The 18,530-nt window shown below is 45.7% G+C and overlaps 2 long non-coding RNA genes across 2 annotated transcripts; one reads left to right on the forward strand and one right to left on the reverse strand.

Moving 5' to 3' along the window:
- The first annotated feature begins 5,378 nt into the window (after nt 1-5,378).
- LOC132345579 (uncharacterized) lies at nt 5,379-8,142 on the forward strand. Its single transcript, XR_009495031.1, has 2 exons — nt 5,379-5,601; nt 7,761-8,142. It is a non-coding gene; the product is annotated as an uncharacterized lncRNA (long non-coding RNA).
- Nucleotides 8,143-16,144: 8,002 nt separating this feature from the next.
- Nucleotides 16,145-18,498, reverse strand: LOC112447060 (uncharacterized). Its single transcript, XR_003035118.2, has 2 exons — nt 18,370-18,498; nt 16,145-16,451 (listed from the first exon to the last, which is right to left on the reverse strand). It is a non-coding gene; the product is annotated as an uncharacterized lncRNA (long non-coding RNA).
- Nucleotides 18,499-18,530: the final 32 nt, after the last annotated feature.

An 18,530-nucleotide genomic window follows, 5' to 3' on the forward strand; every position in this document is an offset into this window, starting at 1 on the left:
AACTGGAATGGTAATATGGGGGTCCTTGGCTGTGAGTTGGGAGGCATAGGGTGCCTGGCCATCTGTGGAGGGAAATAAGCAATGATGCTAGCTCCCCGTCTGTGTGACCACTCACCCTTTGGTGACGAGCAATCCAGTAGAAGTCACATTGAGTTCCCCAGATGGGCAACCATTGGGACACGGGACCAGACAAGCCTGGGTGAGTCTCAGCTCTGCCAATCGCCAGTTAATGATAGCAATAATGGCTGTCATTTTCTTGAATGCTAAGTACTTTAGGTACATATCTCACTGACACATTCTAACAGCTTATTTAACAGATGAGAGGCTGGAGTTCAGAGAGGTTAATAAACCTTTCCAAAATCACACAGCCAGCTAACAATCTAATACAGGCAATCTGACTCCCAAACCCCAGAATCCAAATTGTTAACCACCATACTCCCTCAAAAACATACCATGGCCCAGATTAAATCTCTGTACTGAGCCTACCAGCAGGTCAGAAGCATGCACTCTGTTAGACGTTTTTAAAGGTACAAAAAAAAAAAAAAAGCAAGATAGGGCCTTGGCCTCGAGGTGTTAAAGGTCTAGTGACAGAACACCCATTTGGGAGGACTTGTGACTGGCTTGTGCCCCCTTCTTCGGGAGGATGGACAGTTTAAGTTCACCCACAGGGAAAGCTCTAGCTACTAGGAGCATCACCATTTTTAATGAGTTGGCATTTGGCCTGCTATACACATCAGCGGGTGAATGTGTCTTATTAGAAGAGTTCTGTGGGCATTGAGAGAGAGTTGGCAACTCGAGGAAGTTGGATCATTGTTTAAAATTCTAGGCAGCAAGTCCAAATTGTAGCTCATCACTACCCTAGGCAAATCACTGATTAATTTAGACTTTATTTCCCCTTGTCTTTTGTCTTCTTTCACATTGGTGCTGCCTACCTGACTTGCAGGAATGGGCGGGGGTGAGGGCTGGTCAGATAAAAGCACCGTCACATTTGCCAACCAAAGGCTGTGCGCCTTCACCAAGTTATTAAGACAGTACATCAAGAAATGGCTTCAACATTAATCACAAAGGAGAAATCATGAAACCCGTATCCTGGAAACGGAACAGCCTTGGAATATAAAGGAAGGGCAACGCCCTGGTATTAGCTGTCCACTGCCTCCAGGCTCCTGCCCGTCCAGAGCAAACAGTGGGCCCCGGGCAGCCATTGAGTTCAGAGTGTGTTCAGAGGGCAGTGGAGGGAAGGGCTCTCATATAGGGTGGGCCCTCATGCTGGGAACTCCAGGACCCGGTGGCTTCACACAGTGGTGGCAAAGAGGGCGGGGAGCTATGGCTAAGAGGAGCTCACCTTCAAGATGTGATGGAAGGAGGGGGTGAGACACCTGTCTGCAGAGGCTTGTTCCTGGAGGGCCACTGGGGTGGGAGGCATGGGCAGAGCAATATTGTGTGAACGTGTATGTATGTGCTCACTCGGTCGCTCAGCCATGTTCAACTCCTTTCGACCCGCCAGGCTCCTCTGTCCATGGGACTTTATAGGCAAGAATACTAGAGTTGGTTGCCATTTCCTCCTCCAGGGGATCTTTCTGACCCAGAGATCGAACCTACGTCTCCTGTGTCTCCTGCATTGGCAGGCGTGTTCTTTATCACTCCACCACCTGGGAGCAATCTCAGGCAAGATTCAGATCAATGTAGGTTGCCGGAGGAGGACCCTGATAACTGTATTTGTTTCTTATGACCACTGTAACAAAGTACCAAAAACTAAAACCTGAGTGGTTTGAAACAACGGAAAATTCTTGTCTCAGCCTTATGGAGGCTGCTGGTGGTGGTGGTTTAGTTGCTAAGTCGTGTCTGACTCTTGGGACCCCATGGATGGTAGCCTGCCAGGTTCCTCCATCCATGGGATTCTCCAGGTAAGAATACTGGAGTGGGTTGCCATTTCCTTCTCCAGGGGATCTTCCCAACTCAGGAATCGAACCCAGATCTCTTGCTCTGCAGGCAAATTCTTTACCAACCGAGCTATGAGAGAAGCCTATTCTGGAAGCTAGAAATCCTAAACCAAGATGTTGGCAATGTTGGTTCCTTCTGAGAGTTTGCAGGGTCAATCTCTTCCAAGCCTCTTTCCTGGCTCCTAGTGACTGCAGGCAATCCTTACTGTTCCTCAGCTTATAGAGGCATCACTCCAACCTCTGCCTCTAACTTCACATGGCCTTCTCCTTTTGTGGCTCCGAGTCTAAATTTCCCTCTTTTAAGGACACCAGTCATAACAGATGAGGGCCTGCCCTTAATAATGAACTCATTTTAACTTGATTACATCTGCACAGACCCTATTCCCAAAGAGGGTCACATTCACAAATACTGGGGAGTTAGAGCTTCAAAATATCTTTTGGGAGGATACAGTTCAAATCAATGAAGACCCTAATGAAGTTCCCCACACTGGACTGTGAATAGTTGAAGGACATACACTATCTCATTGATTTCATAGCCCCAGTGCCTAGGACCTCCCAGAAAATAGCTAATGTCTGATAAGTGCTGAAGGAGCAAATCAGCATTAATCTTTGCTTGATCTGTATGATATGGGTAATCTGGCCCAAACTCTGAGTGTAAAATCCTGGCTCCATTACATTCTACCTGGATGGTCTTTGGCATGTCTCTCAGTTCCTCTAAGTCTCGATTTTCTCCTTTCTAAAATGAGTATAACATGCAAGAAAGTGGTAAGAAGCCAAGACATAGAGTATATGAAACAGCTGGTACATTGTAAGTGTTCAGTAAATAGGAGACACTATTTTTAGAGGAAATCCAAAACTTAGCCCTACATGCTACCCTCTAGTTCACATTTCTTTACAATACATTCATTCCATTATAGCAATTCTTCAAGATATTTAAAAAGCCCAATATACAGACTAATCTAACTGTAACTTTCAGGATGCTTTGAAAATTTAAAAAAAAAAAAAAAAAAAAACACTTTCAGAAATTGGATTGGCAGAAACTCCATTCAAAAGGGACAATGGGGACTTCCCTCATGGTCCAGTGGCTAAGACTTTGAGCTTCCAATGCAGGGGGCCTGGGTTCGACTCCTAATGGGGAACTAAGATCCCACATGCTACGACTAAGACCCAAATAAATAAATATTAAAAAATAAAGTGACTATTTAAAAAAAAAAAAAAAGCATCATGGAAGGTGTTTATTAGCTCACATAATGCCCTACCATTCTGGCTTCAGGCAAGGCTTGATCCAGACTGCAAATAATGCTATCAGGGATCTCCTGTTTCTCCAACTGGCCCTCATCCTGTGGGTACCAGAGCCTCAGACTGAAATCCTCAGAACCTAACCCTCAGGGAAAGACACAGCTTTCCTGATGGCAGCATCAGAAAAGATCCAAAGAAGATCCCAATTTTCTTGACTTAGATCACGTACCTGTCCAAACCAGTCATTATGGCCAAAGGCGTGGGGTACCCGGACTGGGCAGCTGAAGTGGATTCCCTACAGAAAAGGAGGTTCTGTTATAGAAAGAGGTGCTGGAAAGATTTAAATAAGAAATGTCCCTGATCCTTATAGCCCTTAGAACAGAACATTTTAAATGAGGGTAAAAGCCATCAGGCTTCTGGAAAAGGACCCAGCGTAGTTTTTGAAAAAAAAAAAAAAAAACAGAAACCATAGCTTATATATAATAACTTGCAGCTTCAATATAGAAATACTGCCTTTGAGATTTCCCTGGTGATCCAGTTAGAAGTCAGTGCTTCCATTGCAGAGGGGATGGGTTCAATCTCTGATCAGGGAACTAAGATACCACATACCTCATGATGAGACAAAAACAAAAACTTTTTAATAAAATCAAGCATTATCATTTAGGGATTTGAAGATAATTAAAAGTTGCATATATGTTAGTTCATCCTAAGAACTCAATCCCAAAATATAAAATAATAAAATAAAAATACTGCCTTTGTAGTCCTCATAGCACATCAGTTACTGCTGGGGATGAGGAGGGCTGCTGAGAGTGGCATAGCCTGGGAGGGTCTATCAACACATCAGCTATTAGCACTGGATGTCCCTGCAAGGGAGACAGGACCGCGGGCAGGTGAGGCAACTCCAGTGGATATACTCAGGTCCCCCCAGGATGAGGATGGAGTAAGAGGATATTCTGTGGCAGGCGTGCCGGTGCACCCAAACAGCCATCAGGACAATCTGTCCAAATCCACTTAAGTTTGCCTGATGATTTTTTTTTTAAGCTTGTTAATTTTATACTAGACTTTGCTTTATGAAAAATACCCCATAACTCAGGTTTAATTTCCCTTGGGGAGACAAATTTGAAATAACCATCAAACGTTTTTCTCCTCTTTTTGCTGCTCTAAGCAAAGTGGAAAATATTTTCCCCTGAGGGACGATAGTCTGGTCACTCATTCAATAATCATTTAAATGTTATTTGCTTTTTTCTTTTCTTTTTTTTTTTCACTTCTCAGCAGTGTTTGCATACAGCCCTCCCCATTTTATATTCCTACTGATACATTCTTTTTAATGAATAAGACAGACAGGATGTCCATGTTTAGGGCTTTGTTGAGAAAGTCAACTTAATGGCCAGGGTAGATGCAGATAAGTCACTGATGAAATTTACTAGGATTTGTCCAGTTTAGCAATTTATCCATAAATTGACATTTTATCTTTCATTCTCATTCCACCATCACACAATCGCACTGGCCTCATTTTATAGATAAGGAAACTGAGGCCCAAAGAGTTGAATTAACTTGTAAAGGTGCCACACACCGTGTGTGTGTGGAGGGGGGTGGGTGCCAGGGGGTGTGCCTGAACCCTCATTCATGTCCAACTCTTTGCAACCCCATGGACTGTAACCTTCCAGGCTCCTCTGTCCATGGAATTTTCCAGTCAAAAATACTGAAGCAGATTGCCATTTCCTTCTCCAGGGGATTTTCCCAACCCAGAGATCAAACCCACGTTTCTTTTGTCTCCTGCCTTGCCAGCTATGCTCAAGTACCAACTGAGCCACCAAGGAAGCCCTCACCCACAGGCTTGAATGCAAATAATATTAGCTGACATTTACTGTTCTAAACAGTTGCATGCAGTGTCTCATTTAAAGTGCTCAAAAAAATTGTGAGGCAGGATAGAGTTATCATCTCCATTTGGCAGATAAAGAAATTGAGGCTTAGAAGATTTAAATACATTGGTAAGATTGAAACCCAGCTCCATCTCTCTACAAAGATGCACCTAAATGCAGAACTTTTCCAAGATCTCAGTTGACTGTGAAAGCTTCAGATTAGGGAGAAGTAGAAGCAATGGGTGTGCCTAGAGCCAGAGCGGGAGTGGTCAGATTTACCCCCACGCTCCAAGGAGAAGCCTTCGCCTGCCAGCCAGCTCTGTGGATGAACTATTTCCAGAACTTGCTAGTCAGAAGTGCTGAGGCAGCCTGGATGGAGGCCCAAACCCTGAGACGAAGTTGCCCATGACAAAGCAACAGAGTGAGCTGCTGCCTGCTGGCCTCAATCGCTGAAAACGTGGGGACCCCCATGTCCACCAAGATGCTGTAGACAGAAAGAAATGCCTGGTCAGCAGAGAAGTCCCAGCGAGTCCAACCACCCGCTGCAGCCAACAATCGCAGTACGTGCCCATCTTCCCATATGGGGTGTGGACCACACGGATATGGGGGAGGTTGCTGGAACACACTGATTCCTTTACCAGCTATTAAGGGCAGCCTTAGCATCTCTCATCAGCCCTGAGCATTCTCCTCTGGGCTCCTCTACATGACAAAGCTCCCACTTACAAGTTAATCAAAATCCTGACCATGAATAGGAAAGGAAAAAAATACTCCATTAATTAAACTCTCAAAAGATGCCAATAGTAACAGTCTGCAGATACTTTCTTGCTGTACTAATCCTTTGGGGAGACCAGACACCAGCAAGCAGTGTAAGAGTCACAGGTGCTGTGATTAGGCTTGAGAGCATGTAGCTGTGACAAGCGGAATAGGGAAGATTTTTAATCTTCCTGAAATCCCAAGCTTTGAAGGTAATTAAATAATTAATGAGAAGCAAAGCTTTCCCTGCTTCCCCAAGACAGATTAAACTTCCCAAGTATCTTCCCTGTATAATAGTTTCTCTAAAAAGGCTGGAGAATATAAGAAAACAGGTATCTTAAGTCATTCAACAATTACTTATTGAGCAACTACTATGTGCCAAGTATTCTGAAAGGTGCTAGAGATGCAGTGGGAAGGTAGGTAACATCTCTGTCCTCATGGTGCTTACATTCTAGAGTAAGGGGCTGTGGGGAATGTATTAACAGGTGGGTTGAGGGCACTGTAGAAAAGAGAGCAAGGAGATGAATGGAAAGTGAATGGAGGGAGATGAGGTTGGAAGAGGTGGGCAGGGACAAGTGATCGAGAATCTTCTAAGGACATAGTAAGATGTTTGGCTATTATTCTAAGTGATTAGGAAGACTTGGGGGTATTTCAGCAAGAGGTCATACAATCTGGGCTTTCCTGGTGGCTCAGACGGTAAAGAATCTGCCTGCAATGCGGGAGACCTGGGTTCAACCCCTGGGTCAGGAAGATCCCCTGGAGAAGAGAATGGCTACCCACTCCAGTATTCTTGCCTGGAGAATTCCATGGACAGAGGAGGAGTCTGGTGGGCTACATTTCATGGGGTCACAAAGAGTCGGACACGACTGAGAGACTTTCACTTTTATACAATCTGATTGCAATTTCTCAGTTAACCCTGCCTGATAGGTGAAGAATGGTTATGGGGATGAGTGGCAGGGGTCAAGGGAACAAAAATATTCAGTAGGACCAGCAGTCCATGTTAGAGCATATTGCCTCTGATAGAGCCAATTTTTGATTGACTTGACTACACAACCTGTTGGTATTTTCAGAATGAATTTTCTCTGTGGTTTGACAGAGTTCCATCATTTCAGTTAAGACTTTCTAGGGTCTGAACAAGTATTTTTATAAGCTGATCTACACTTTTATCTTTCTAGTGACTAAGGAGGTGAGGCTTTTGAGACGTGCTTATGACATGAGAATGCAGCCTTCGTGAATGGGATTAGTGCCTTAAAAGGCGGGGGGGGGGGGGGGGGGGGAGGTTCAGAGAGATTTCCGCCCTCCCTTCCACCACATGGTGAGAAGGACCCAACTTACACAGAATTAGGACCCATATCAGCCATGCTGGCACCATGATCTTAGGTGATGATCCTAGTCTCCAGACATGTGAAAAATAAACATTGTTTACGAACTACCTGGTCTATGGCATTTTGCTAGAGCAGCCTGAATGCACCAAGACAGGAACTAAGTCTGTTTGTTTGACTTTTCGCCCACCCATGCTCTTATATTCATAAAAGAACAGAGGTATAAGAGGTGGCTTAATATAAGAAATACTGAAATTTTATTTGTCATCTGCCTGGATAAGAAGTTTTCACTTATTTTTTGTTTCAGTCTCTCTTCTTCCACAGAATAAGGACTTCTACACATAGATTGATATCCCCAGGATAAAAGCTGAATCTTCTAAAACTAGGATCTCACAGGGCATAGAGATGGTGCTTGTTGCTGAAGGGAAGTAAATCTAGATTCACTTTTGGCTGGAAGGGAGCAGGCCAGAAATTCAGAGTTGTAGGTCCCTGGCCAGGGCAGATGTGCTAGAACATGAACCATAAACCTCCATCACCTATCTTGGCAGATAGAAAATTGGGATTTGGGAGGAAAGTTGCATCAGGCACTCAGACCAAATAACTACTCTACTAACTGCGGAACTCCCATACACTCTGTATTCCAGCTAGCAGACTGGAAAGGATGCTCAGCACTGGACCCCTGGAGCCACTTGGAGCACTTGATGACAATTCCATGCCACCATTCACTTTCTGTATTGCTGTTTCTTCTTCTTCATGGTTGTTCTTCTGCCCAGTGACACTGGTTATGCCAACGGGGATTGACTTGAATACATTCTGTTGGTACCAAGATTGTAAGATGACAATAGAAGAAAGAATGGGAACACAGATTCTTTAGTGGCTTCAAATCCTGACTCAGCCACTTGCCAGTTATGTAGGTTTGGGCAAGACTGAATTTCTCTATGCCTCAGTTTCCCCATCTTTAAAATGGGGATAAAGTCTGGCTGGAGATTAGATGAGCTCAAGTATATAGCAAGCAGGCACTAAATGTTTGTTGTTGCTACTGTGGTTATTACACTGACAAAACTGAGTTAAATGGGATGTAATCTCAGGACTTTCCTGCTGGTCCAGTGACTAAGACGCCACACTCCCAATGCAGGGGGCCCAAGTTCTATCCCTTACCAGGAAACTAGATCCCACATGCCGCAACTAAGACTTGGCACAAATAAATAAATTTTTTAGAGAAGATATAATCTTTCATTCAGTTCAGTCAGTCATGTCTGACTCTCTGCCACCCCATGGATTGCAGTACACCAGGCTTCTCTGTCCATCACCAGCTCCTGGAGTTTGCTTAAACTCATGTCCATTGAGTCGGTGATACCATCCAACCATTTTATCCCCTGTCGTCCCCTTCTTCTCCCGCCTTCAATCTTTTCCAGTATCAGGGTCTTTTCAAATGAGTCAGTTCTTCACATCACGTGGCCAAAGTATTGGAGTTTCAGCTTCAGCATCAGTCCTTCCAATGAATATTCAGGACTGATTTCCTTTAGGATTGACTGGTTGCGTCTCCTTGCTATCCAAGGGACTCTCAAGAGTCTTCTCCAACACCACAGTTCAAAAGTCCATTCTTCGGCACTCAGTTTTCTTTATGGTCCAACTCTCACATCCATACATGACTACTAGAAAAACCAAAGCTTTGACTCGATGGATCTTTATTGGCAAAGTAATGTCTCTGCTTTTTAATATGCTGTCTAGGTTGGTCATGGCTTTTCTTCCAAGGAACAAGTGTCTTTTAATTTCATGGCTGCAGTCACCATTGCAGTGATTTTGGAGCCCAAGAAAATAGTCTCTCACTGTTTCCATTGTTTCTCCATCTATTTCCCATGAAGTGATGGGACCGGATGCCATGATCTTAGTTTTCTGAAGGTTGAATTTTTAGCCAACTTTTCACTCTCCTCTTTCACTTTCATCAAGAGGCTCTTTAGTTCTTCTTTGCTCTCTGCCATAAGGGTGGTATCATCTGCATATGAGGTTACTGATATTTCTCCTGGCAATCTTGATTCCTGCTTATGCTTCATCCAGCTGGGCATTTCACATGATGTACTCTGCATATAAGTAAAATAAACAAGCAGCCTTGACATACTCCTTTCCCAATTTGGAACCAGTCTGTTGTTCCATGTCCAGTTCTAACTGTTGCTTCTTGACCTGCATACAGATTTCTAAGGAGGCAGGTAAGGTGGTCTGATATTCTCATCTGTTTAAGAATGTTCCACAGTTTGTTGAGATCCACACAGTCAAAGGCTTAGGCATAGTTAATAAAGTAGTAGAAACTTCAATATTTTGGCCACCTGATGCGAAGAGCTGACTCATTTGAAAAGACCCTGATGTTGGGAAAGATTGAAGGCAGGAGGAGAAGGGGACGACAGAGGATGAGATGGTTAGATGGCATCACCGACTCAATGGACATGAGTTTCGGTAAACTCCGGGAGTTGGTGATGGACAGGGAGGCCTGGCTTGCTGTGGTTCATAGGGTCGCAAAGAGTTGGACACGACTGAGCGACTGAACTGAACTGAGATGTTTTTCTGGAATTCTCTTGCTTTTTTTATGATCCAACAGATGTTGGCAACTTGATCTCTGGTTCCTCTGCCTTTTTCATTAGAAACTTAAAATCTAGTATGTGAGATAAAAACACAAATGATGTGTATTATAATGTGTATTATAATACAGACAAAAGGAGATAAACATTCTAATCAGTATGTGGGTAAAGAACCAAGAGAGCTGTGGTGGATTAAAGTTAACTGCAGAACTGAGGTCTAGCCCCCATCGCATGCTCCAGTCTCCTGCCCCTTGAATCTAGTCCATCCATGACCTTTGCTAAAATGATTCCAAATGTGCCTTCCAAGTCTTAAACCATCAGAAGTCTGTGGCTCCCTCCTGACTTCCTTGGGATAATCCCTCTCAGGACAGAATCTCCATGCTGGGAAATGCCACCTATGGGTGCTCTCATTGGCACTCACTGAGCATCAGCTGTCAGCCATGGGAGTGAGCCATCTTAGATGGTCCAGCCCAGCTAGGCCCCTGGCCGACTTCAGTTGTACCAGCGTCCAGACACCCCTGAGATGCAGAAAAAGGCTTAGTAAAGCCACAGCATTTCAAGAGATGGTAAAACATCATTTTAATATTTAAATGCTAAGTTTGGGGTAGCTAGTTATGCAGCCAAAAATAATTCAAATGGGAGTTTTGGAGAGACCAGTTCATTTAAAGTCAAGTGATCTAGAAGCTTTCCTAGAAGAAGAGGGGTCTGAGAATGTCCTGGGAGAGAAGGACTGTGACAAGAAGCTCTGGGGAGAAAGCCACCCGGACACAGGGAAGAGTGAGAGCAAAGGCGCCAGGCAGGCAAAGGCAGCGGCATTTAGCATCTGGCAAACAGATAAGGCTGCCAGAGGTAGGTGCTGGGAGAGACAGGAAAAAGAAACCCAGAAGGTCATTGCGGTCAAATAATGGGGAGGGAATCACTTTGCTGCCAGGAAGGAAAACTGATTTCTGCTCTTCTGAGTAAAAGGGCTTTGTGGGAAACAAGGGGGTCCCGTGGGTAAGGAAGGCGTCCGTGCAAAGAATGAAAACCATAGAGCAACTGGACTTCCCCAAGAGATGGCAGCATTGGAAGGTTGCTGGGGATCCCGCGTGGCTCACCGCATCACACACACATTAACATCCCGAGTCCTCCGCGAGGCCTCTGATGCCCCTGGGCACCATGCTCCTGCCTGCGCCGCCTCCATGTCCCCTCTGTTCACTCCGCTCCAGCCACACAGACCTCCTTTCTGTTCTTAGAATAGCAAGCATACCGTGCACTCACCACTTTTGCACCCAGGACCCTCCACTTGGATGGTTCCTCCTCCAGATATTCACAGGGCTCCCCTCCCTTCCCTTCACTCAGATGTCTGCCGCTGTCTCAGAGAGGCCTTTCTTAACACCTAAGTAACAATAGTTGCCCTCCCATCCCCCACTCCAACCCCAAACCCCAGCCCCTTGCTGGCTCAGTTTTTCTTTCCAGCACTTCTTATTTTGTCTATCTATCTATCAAATATCTCTTTATTTTCTTTTCATCTGGAGTAATCCCTCCCCCACCCCCAGTTTTTTATTATAACATGGATTTTTTTCCCCCTTCAAAGTCCGTTTCTTTTCTCTATAGCTTCTGGAGAAATTAAAACAGCTTACTAAACCTCTTCTAATGGTGGGGGGAGGGTTTTTTAAAATAGACTTTATTTTTCCAGAGCAGTTTTAGGTTCCCAGCAAAACTGGGCAGAGTACAGACAGTTCCCGTATGCCCTCTACTCTCATATGACACACAGCCTCCCCCACCATCACCATCCAGAGTGGAATGTGTGTTACAAACCGTAAACCTACACTGACACATAATTATCATCCAAAATCCATAGCTTACTGTTATGATTCACTCTTGGCGTTGTGTACGCTATGCATTTGGACAAATGTATAATTGCAGGAATCCATTATTACAGAAGCATAAAGGTATTTTCACTGCCCTTAAAATCCTCTGGGCTCTGCTTATTCATCTCTCCCTGTTCCCTAACCCTGGCAAACACTGATCTTTTTATCATCTCCATAGTTTTGCCTTTTCTAGAAAGTCACATAGTATGTAGACTTCAGAGTGGCTTCTTTCACTTAGTGATATGCATTTAAGGCTGCTCCAAGTCTTTTCCTTCATAGCTAATTCTTTTTAGTGCTGAATAGTATTCCATTGTCTGTACCACAGACAATTTATCCATTTACCTACTGAAGGACATAGTGGTTGTGTTAGGGGAAGCACACTGACTGAAACCGCCCACCCTGGCCAAGCACCATAGTAACCATTTGCACGAGTTGTTTTATGACAGGAGATCCTGGTAAGGAATACAGAACTAATAAGCCACCACCAACCGGAAGAGTTTGGGAAAGGTCAAAAGGAGATACCACGTGTCTGTCCACTTCCCAGAATCCCTCTCGCTAGCATCCATCTTGGGTGAGCGATGTGTGCACCACCAGGAAAGACTCTGAATTAGAACGATTGGCCAAAGACCATCCGGAAACTAATCCCATCACCATAAAACCTGAGACTGCCAGCCACGCAGCACAGCAGTTTTCCTGGGTTCATTTACCCTACTGCTCTCCACCTGGGCACCCTTTCCCAATAAAATCTCTTGCTTTGTCAGCACGTGTCTCCTCAGACAATTCTTTTCCAAGTGTTAGACAAGAGCCCAGTTTCAGGCCCTGGAAGGGGTCCCCTTTCCTGCAACAGTTGCTTCCACATTTCAGCAATTTTGAACAAAGCTGCTACAGACATCCACATGCAGGCTTTTAAGAGGACCGATGTTTTCAGCTCCTTTGGTGTTGTATGGGAAGAGTATGTTTAGTTTTGTCAGAAATTGCCAAACTGTCCCCATTTATTTTTGTCTATTTATTATTTACCTCCCCAACTAGAATACAAGCACCACGAAGGCAAGGACTTTGTCTAACACTTAAAAATGTTGCTGTTCAGTCGCTCAGTCATGTCTCTTTGCGACCCCATGTACTGCAGCACACCAGGCTCCCCTGTCCTTTACCATCTCCCAGAACTTGCTCAAACTCATATCCATTGAGTCGCTGATGCCATCCAACCATCTCATCCTCTTAGAATAGTGTCTGGCATATAACACGTGCTCCATAAAACAGGTAGAAATCAATGAATGAATACATGAATCCCAGGCAGTCCTCTAGCTTAAGGTATCTCGTTACTTCTCAGCGGCAGGATTTGTAAATCTTGGTTTTCACTCTCCTCCATCATGCCCTGCTTCCTGTTACTCCCAGGCAATTCCTCCCCCATCTACTCAACCCAGCTTTTCTCTGACAGCTTCTACTAGCTCATCACCCTGGCTTACTCAGAGCTCCCCTCGTGCTGCTACCACCTCCTCCTGTTCATCTGTCCAACTTCTACTCCCTCTGCTGAGCTCCAATGCGCCCTGATCTACCAGCTGAAATTCCAGGGGCAGAGAGTCTGACTGGGTAAGCCCATTCCCCATTTAGACAGAGATTTGGGGTCTTTGACTATGGTCTGGGTTTTTCAACCCTGCTGATTCAATCAACCATGGCCACGGGCACAGAGCCAGGCAGCCAAGAGGAAGAGCACTATTCTCTCATGCAGCGGAAACACATGGAGGCAGAAGTGCTTTAATGGCCTGTTGACCAGAGCCTGGGGTCCTGGATGATAGGTCCTGATCCTTTACAGAGACACTGAAGGCTTCTGAGAAGAGCAGAACTGATTGACCAGATCTATGGTTTCAGAAGATGATTTTGGCTGTCCCACAAATGAGACAGTTGGTGGCTGAAGAGGGTGACACATGCAAGACAAGTTGGACAGCCAAAGCCAAGGTCAGCAGGCAAGGCCTCAAATCAAGCCAGTGCCATGAAAGTGATGGGCAAGGGAAGCAGGAGTGAGTGGGTCTTGAACCTGAAGCTGGCCATCAGGCACATGAGGCTGGGTCTAGACACCCAGAAGTCATAAAGACACTAGTTATAACTGTAAGGTGGATAGCGTGGCAAGAGAGAAGCCAAGGTGGATATTTGGGGGAAATCTCTTAGATATAAGGGCTTCCCTTGTGGCTCAGCTGGTATAGAATCCACCTGCAATGCTGGAGACCTGGGCTTGATCCCTGGGTTGGGAAGATCCCCTGAAGAAGGGAAAGGCTACCCACTCCAGTATTCTGGACTGGAGAATTCCATGGACTGTATAGTCCGTGGGGTCACAAAGAGTTTGACACGACTGAGCGACTTTCAATTCAGTTCAATTCTTAGATATAAAGAACACATCAAAGCAGAAAAACTTGACAAGTGATCTAAATTGGAAATATTTATACAGACAGGTAGGGACTGAGAGAGCCACAGAGCTCAAGAAAAACAGGGAAGCATTTCCCTGGCTTCCTCTCGTATTCTCAAAAGAACAAGTCTAGAGGGTCCTGTGTTAGATCTCACTCCTCTCCAAACCCCAGGCTTCTAGTCTGACTGTTTTCCAGCAGAAGGTGATGCTACTTCTTGGGAATCCACAATAGTCTAAAAATACAGCAGCTGGGCTGCAGTGCCACAATTAGTAGAGCTGCTGTCCCAGGAAACCCTCGTCACATTTTGCTCAGATCAGAGAGCGGATTAACTTTGATGTCTGTCTGAACTCCGCGAGAGACACCACTGGTGGTCTGCTTCCTTCAAGCATTCAATCTTCACATGCAAGGCAAGAAGGAGGAAGTACCGCATAGGAGCCCAAACCTACTTTTATTTTCGCTCGGTGATTGAGATGAAAATATGCACCCTAGGACTTCTGACATATTTGATTTGCATCCCTTCTCCCTTCATCCCTTGAGCTCTCTCTCCCTTTGTGTGAATACCTTCCCAGGCCCAAACCTCCTTTAGCATTCACAAACATTAGCACAGCTATGAAGCTCCAAGCCCTTCATCTCTGCTGTGTGTTGGAGGTAATTTGTGGGCATTTCTTTATCTATTAGGGCTCCTAGTGGCATGCAACTGAAACTGACTCTGACTAACTGAAATCCAAAGGGAGTTTATCAGAAGCATATGGGGTGACCTGTAGAATACAACAAACAATTGAGAATCAGGCTGCAAGATGGGACGAGGCAAGTGCACACCTAGGACCTCAGGCAAGTGGGAGATATGCCATAATCCTACCAGAACATTAGCAATGGAAGAAATCCACTGCAACAGTGCTGTCTGTCCTTGTGTCATCATCCTCATGATTCTTATTTCTAGGAGAAAAAGAACAACTGGGCCTGGTTGGAGCAACCCATACTCAGACAACATGAGCTCACTAACTTTGCAAGTCAGTTTAGAGGGGTGGTAAGGGCTGGTCTCTGCAGCTAGACAGCATGGATTTGTATCCAGGTTCTGCCACTTACCAGCCATGTGACCTTGAGCTAGTCCTTTCTCCATTGCTCCAGATTCGGCCCCTGCAATGGGGATACCTATCTACAGGTGTTGGTGAGTACTGATGGTGTAAACCTGTCACAGTGACTGGCACAGGGGAAGTGTTCTACAGCCTTGGTGTCAGTACTACTAGGAACGCACAGGGCCCCTGGATTTATAGTCCAATCAAGAATGCCAAGATGAAAGGTCATCCTCAGAAAAGAACCAGGAGGTATCATTAGGAGAGGCTGAGTGTCCAAAAAGTAATTACTATCCACAGCCAATACCTCTGCCAGACTGTAGCCACCACGTGGACAACAGAATCTCCTCTCAATTCACTGTTGCATCCACCAGCACCTGGCTCTGTGAACCTCGATCAGATATGCAAATACTGATCTGACTGCTTCCTTTTTGTGTTCCTGATCAACCAGCACAGGGCTTTGCCTGGAGTAGGCTCAAAATAAGTATTTGCTGATTGAATCTGTAGATCAATGGGATTCTCAGAAAGGGGAAGAACTTTGGGATCAGAGTTGTATCTGGTAGGAGTCAATGGCAGGCAAGTGACAATATAATGATGCTAATATATCACTTATCTTGTCATTTGTACATGTCAATCTGTACATGACATTTGTATAGATTATAGGTTGGCTGTTCACCAGGCTGATACCTCCGGTTCAACAAGAGGGGGCAGCAGAACCACCAGTTACTTGCCACACTGCCTTGGGGAGAGGGGTGGCTCATCTGTCCCATGTTAGTCCTGTTCCTGCCTTGGAGGCGCCACTGGTACCTCACAAGGACATCCTGGCACCCTCTGCACTGGCTTTAACACACACCGTGGATAGGACTCCATCAGCCATTTGCCAAGTCTGCTCACAAAGACAGTAGGATGTCATGGAAGAGCCTATCCGATTAGGAATCTTGAGAGTTCAGCCCTGGCCCTGGCTCAGTCAATGGTGTGAGGTCTCTGGTTCTCAGTATTGTGATCTAAATAATAGGGTAATCCTTGATTTGGAGCTTGTGGAGGTGTTGAGCAAATGAAATCACACCCATGGTGATTTCATCTGCAACTCCTTCTGTTTTAAAAGACAGAAGCCAACTCAAACTGGCTTCATTGAAGAGGGGACTTTATTGGCTCATGTTACTGAGAAATCTGTTTGGGGGCACAATTGGCTTCGGGTGTTCAAATGTAGTGTCAGCATCTGATTTCTCCCCAACTCTCAGCTCCTCTGCTGTACTGTCCTCATTCTCAGTCTCCAAACAGTGGTCCCCAGCAGTTCCAGGGTCTCATGCCTTCAAGTTCAAATCCAGCCTCCCAGCAGCTGGGATAAACTATGGTTGGCTCTATGTGCGTCATTTGGCTTGGAGGATACAGTCACATTGGACAATCAGACCTGAGTCTAGTGCCAATCAATCCCTGTGATGAGCAAGAGAGCTTGGTCAGGCTTGGTTGTATGGTTAACATTCAGAGCTGGGAAAGAGTAAGGGTTGGAGTTAGGGGGAGAAGGTCTAGTTTACCTCATAGATTGAGAATGGGAGAAAAGTGGTCTGCCAAAAGATATTTGGGGTATTATTAACAGAAAGAGAAGTGGATGCTGGGAGGCTAAAATGTACGCGATAACTGGGATTTTCTTTTTTTGGTTCACTGGGTCTTCTTTGCTGCCTGCAGACTTTCTCTAGTTGCAGCAAGCGGGGGGCTACTCTTCATTGTGGTGCCCTGGCTTGTCATTGTGCTGGTTTCTCTTGTTGCAGAACACAAACTCTACAGCACGGGTTTCAGTAGTCGTGGTGCACAGGCATAGTTGCTCCGCAGCATGTGGGATCTCCCAGGACCAGGGATCAAACCTGTGTCCCCTGCACTGGCAGGCAGATTCTTTAATCACTGGACCACCAAGGAAGTCCTATACCTGGGATTTTTATATCATGTGATATAAAGCATGCATTGCAGCTTTCCTCTTTGCCATGAAGTTTTCTGTCTTCATCCGAAAAAGCTCTTGCAAGCGCCCGAGGACCAGCTGTCTCACCCTACAGTCATCTGTCTTCCTCCTCTGAACTCCTGTAGCCCACAGGACCTTATCACTCACCAGCAACAGGCTGAGTTGGGTCATCAGTTATCTTGTTATGTATATGTCCTTTCTCTTCATCCACTTGGCAGGATCCTGGAGAACAAGGGTCACATCTTATTCATCTTTGTGCCTCCCAAAGCACTTTGCCTGATGCTCGGGGCATAGAAGACTGTCCATAAACCTGCTGAAATATCAAACACCTGATTTACATGCTTCTGGAAGTATGGAAATAAATAGTAGCTTGATTCAACTGCAAAAGTACCAAAACAGAGGAAACCTGTGCCCTCTACACCATTTCTGAAGGATCGTAAATTATTTCCTGAACTAATAATGATGCTAGGGTCAATATTTGCTGGGATCTTCTTTGCTCCGCAGCCCCCAGTAGCTGGTATCTTTCTTTTTTCAAATAAAGGATTGAGTGAAGGCCCAAGGAATCTTAGTCTCAGCTGCCAGTACCCCTGGGTGGGTCCTGTGCCAGCAGAGCAGACATAGAAGCCTGGAGGATGGCAATCATAGGAAGAGGAAGCAGATGTCTGTCCTCAGTGGCTCCCACCTCAGGCAACAAGGCAGAGCCCCAAGGTCCCTTCAGTGGGACTGGCTGCTGGCTCCCTGCCCTGTGCTGATCTCTATTCAATTTCTATCCTCATCCATAACCCTGACATCCAGCAAGGGGAAGGAGAGAGGAGGACATGGAAAATCAGTCGGAAAAGATTTGCTTGTAGCTTGGATGTTGAAATAACATTCCTCCCGGGTTAATCTTGGTTCTGAAGCTCCTGTGGCTCCGATTTCAGAATCCCTTGCAGGCCTTCTTGGCCAGGCATTTTGCACTTTTGTCTCTAATCCCCTCAAATCGCCCTTTAGGCCAAGTGACTTGTCCAAATCCGCTCAACCAAGCCAAGATTCCCTCACCTGTAAAAGATATGGAGAAGGAAACGGCAATCCACTCCAGTATTCTTGTCTGGAGAATCCCATGGACAGAGGAACCTGGCAGGTTACAGTCCATAGGGTCGCACGGAGTCAGACACGACTTAAGTGACTTAGTAAAAGACATGAGGATTAAATCAACGAGCTATAGAGATCCTCCACCTCCTAGTGTAGTCAGGAAAAACAAATCAGTTGCGGGGAAAGAACCAAGAAACGTGGTTAGTAAAGGAGGGAGTGGTAGACGAGGTCAGAAGAGTGGTGGGTGGGGCAGCTGAGAGAAAAACTAGGCTGGGCGGGTAGCAGCTGGGAGAGGGACTGGGAACCGAGAGCAACGAGCAATTAAACCTCCACTCTTAACGGCGGCTGGCTCCTGCTGGGCGCTAAGCGATTCCGGGACAACCGGGGAGGCGGTGCGCCGGGCCTGAGGCCCCGCCCCACCTCGCCCTAGCCCCACCCACCCCTAGGCCCCGCCTCTGATTCCACCCCTGCTCCCACCTCGCTCTGCC

This window comes from Bos taurus, chromosome 6 (genome assembly GCF_002263795.3).
Source record: "Bos taurus isolate L1 Dominette 01449 registration number 42190680 breed Hereford chromosome 6, ARS-UCD2.0, whole genome shotgun sequence".
NCBI lineage: Eukaryota > Metazoa > Chordata > Mammalia > Artiodactyla > Bovidae > Bos > Bos taurus.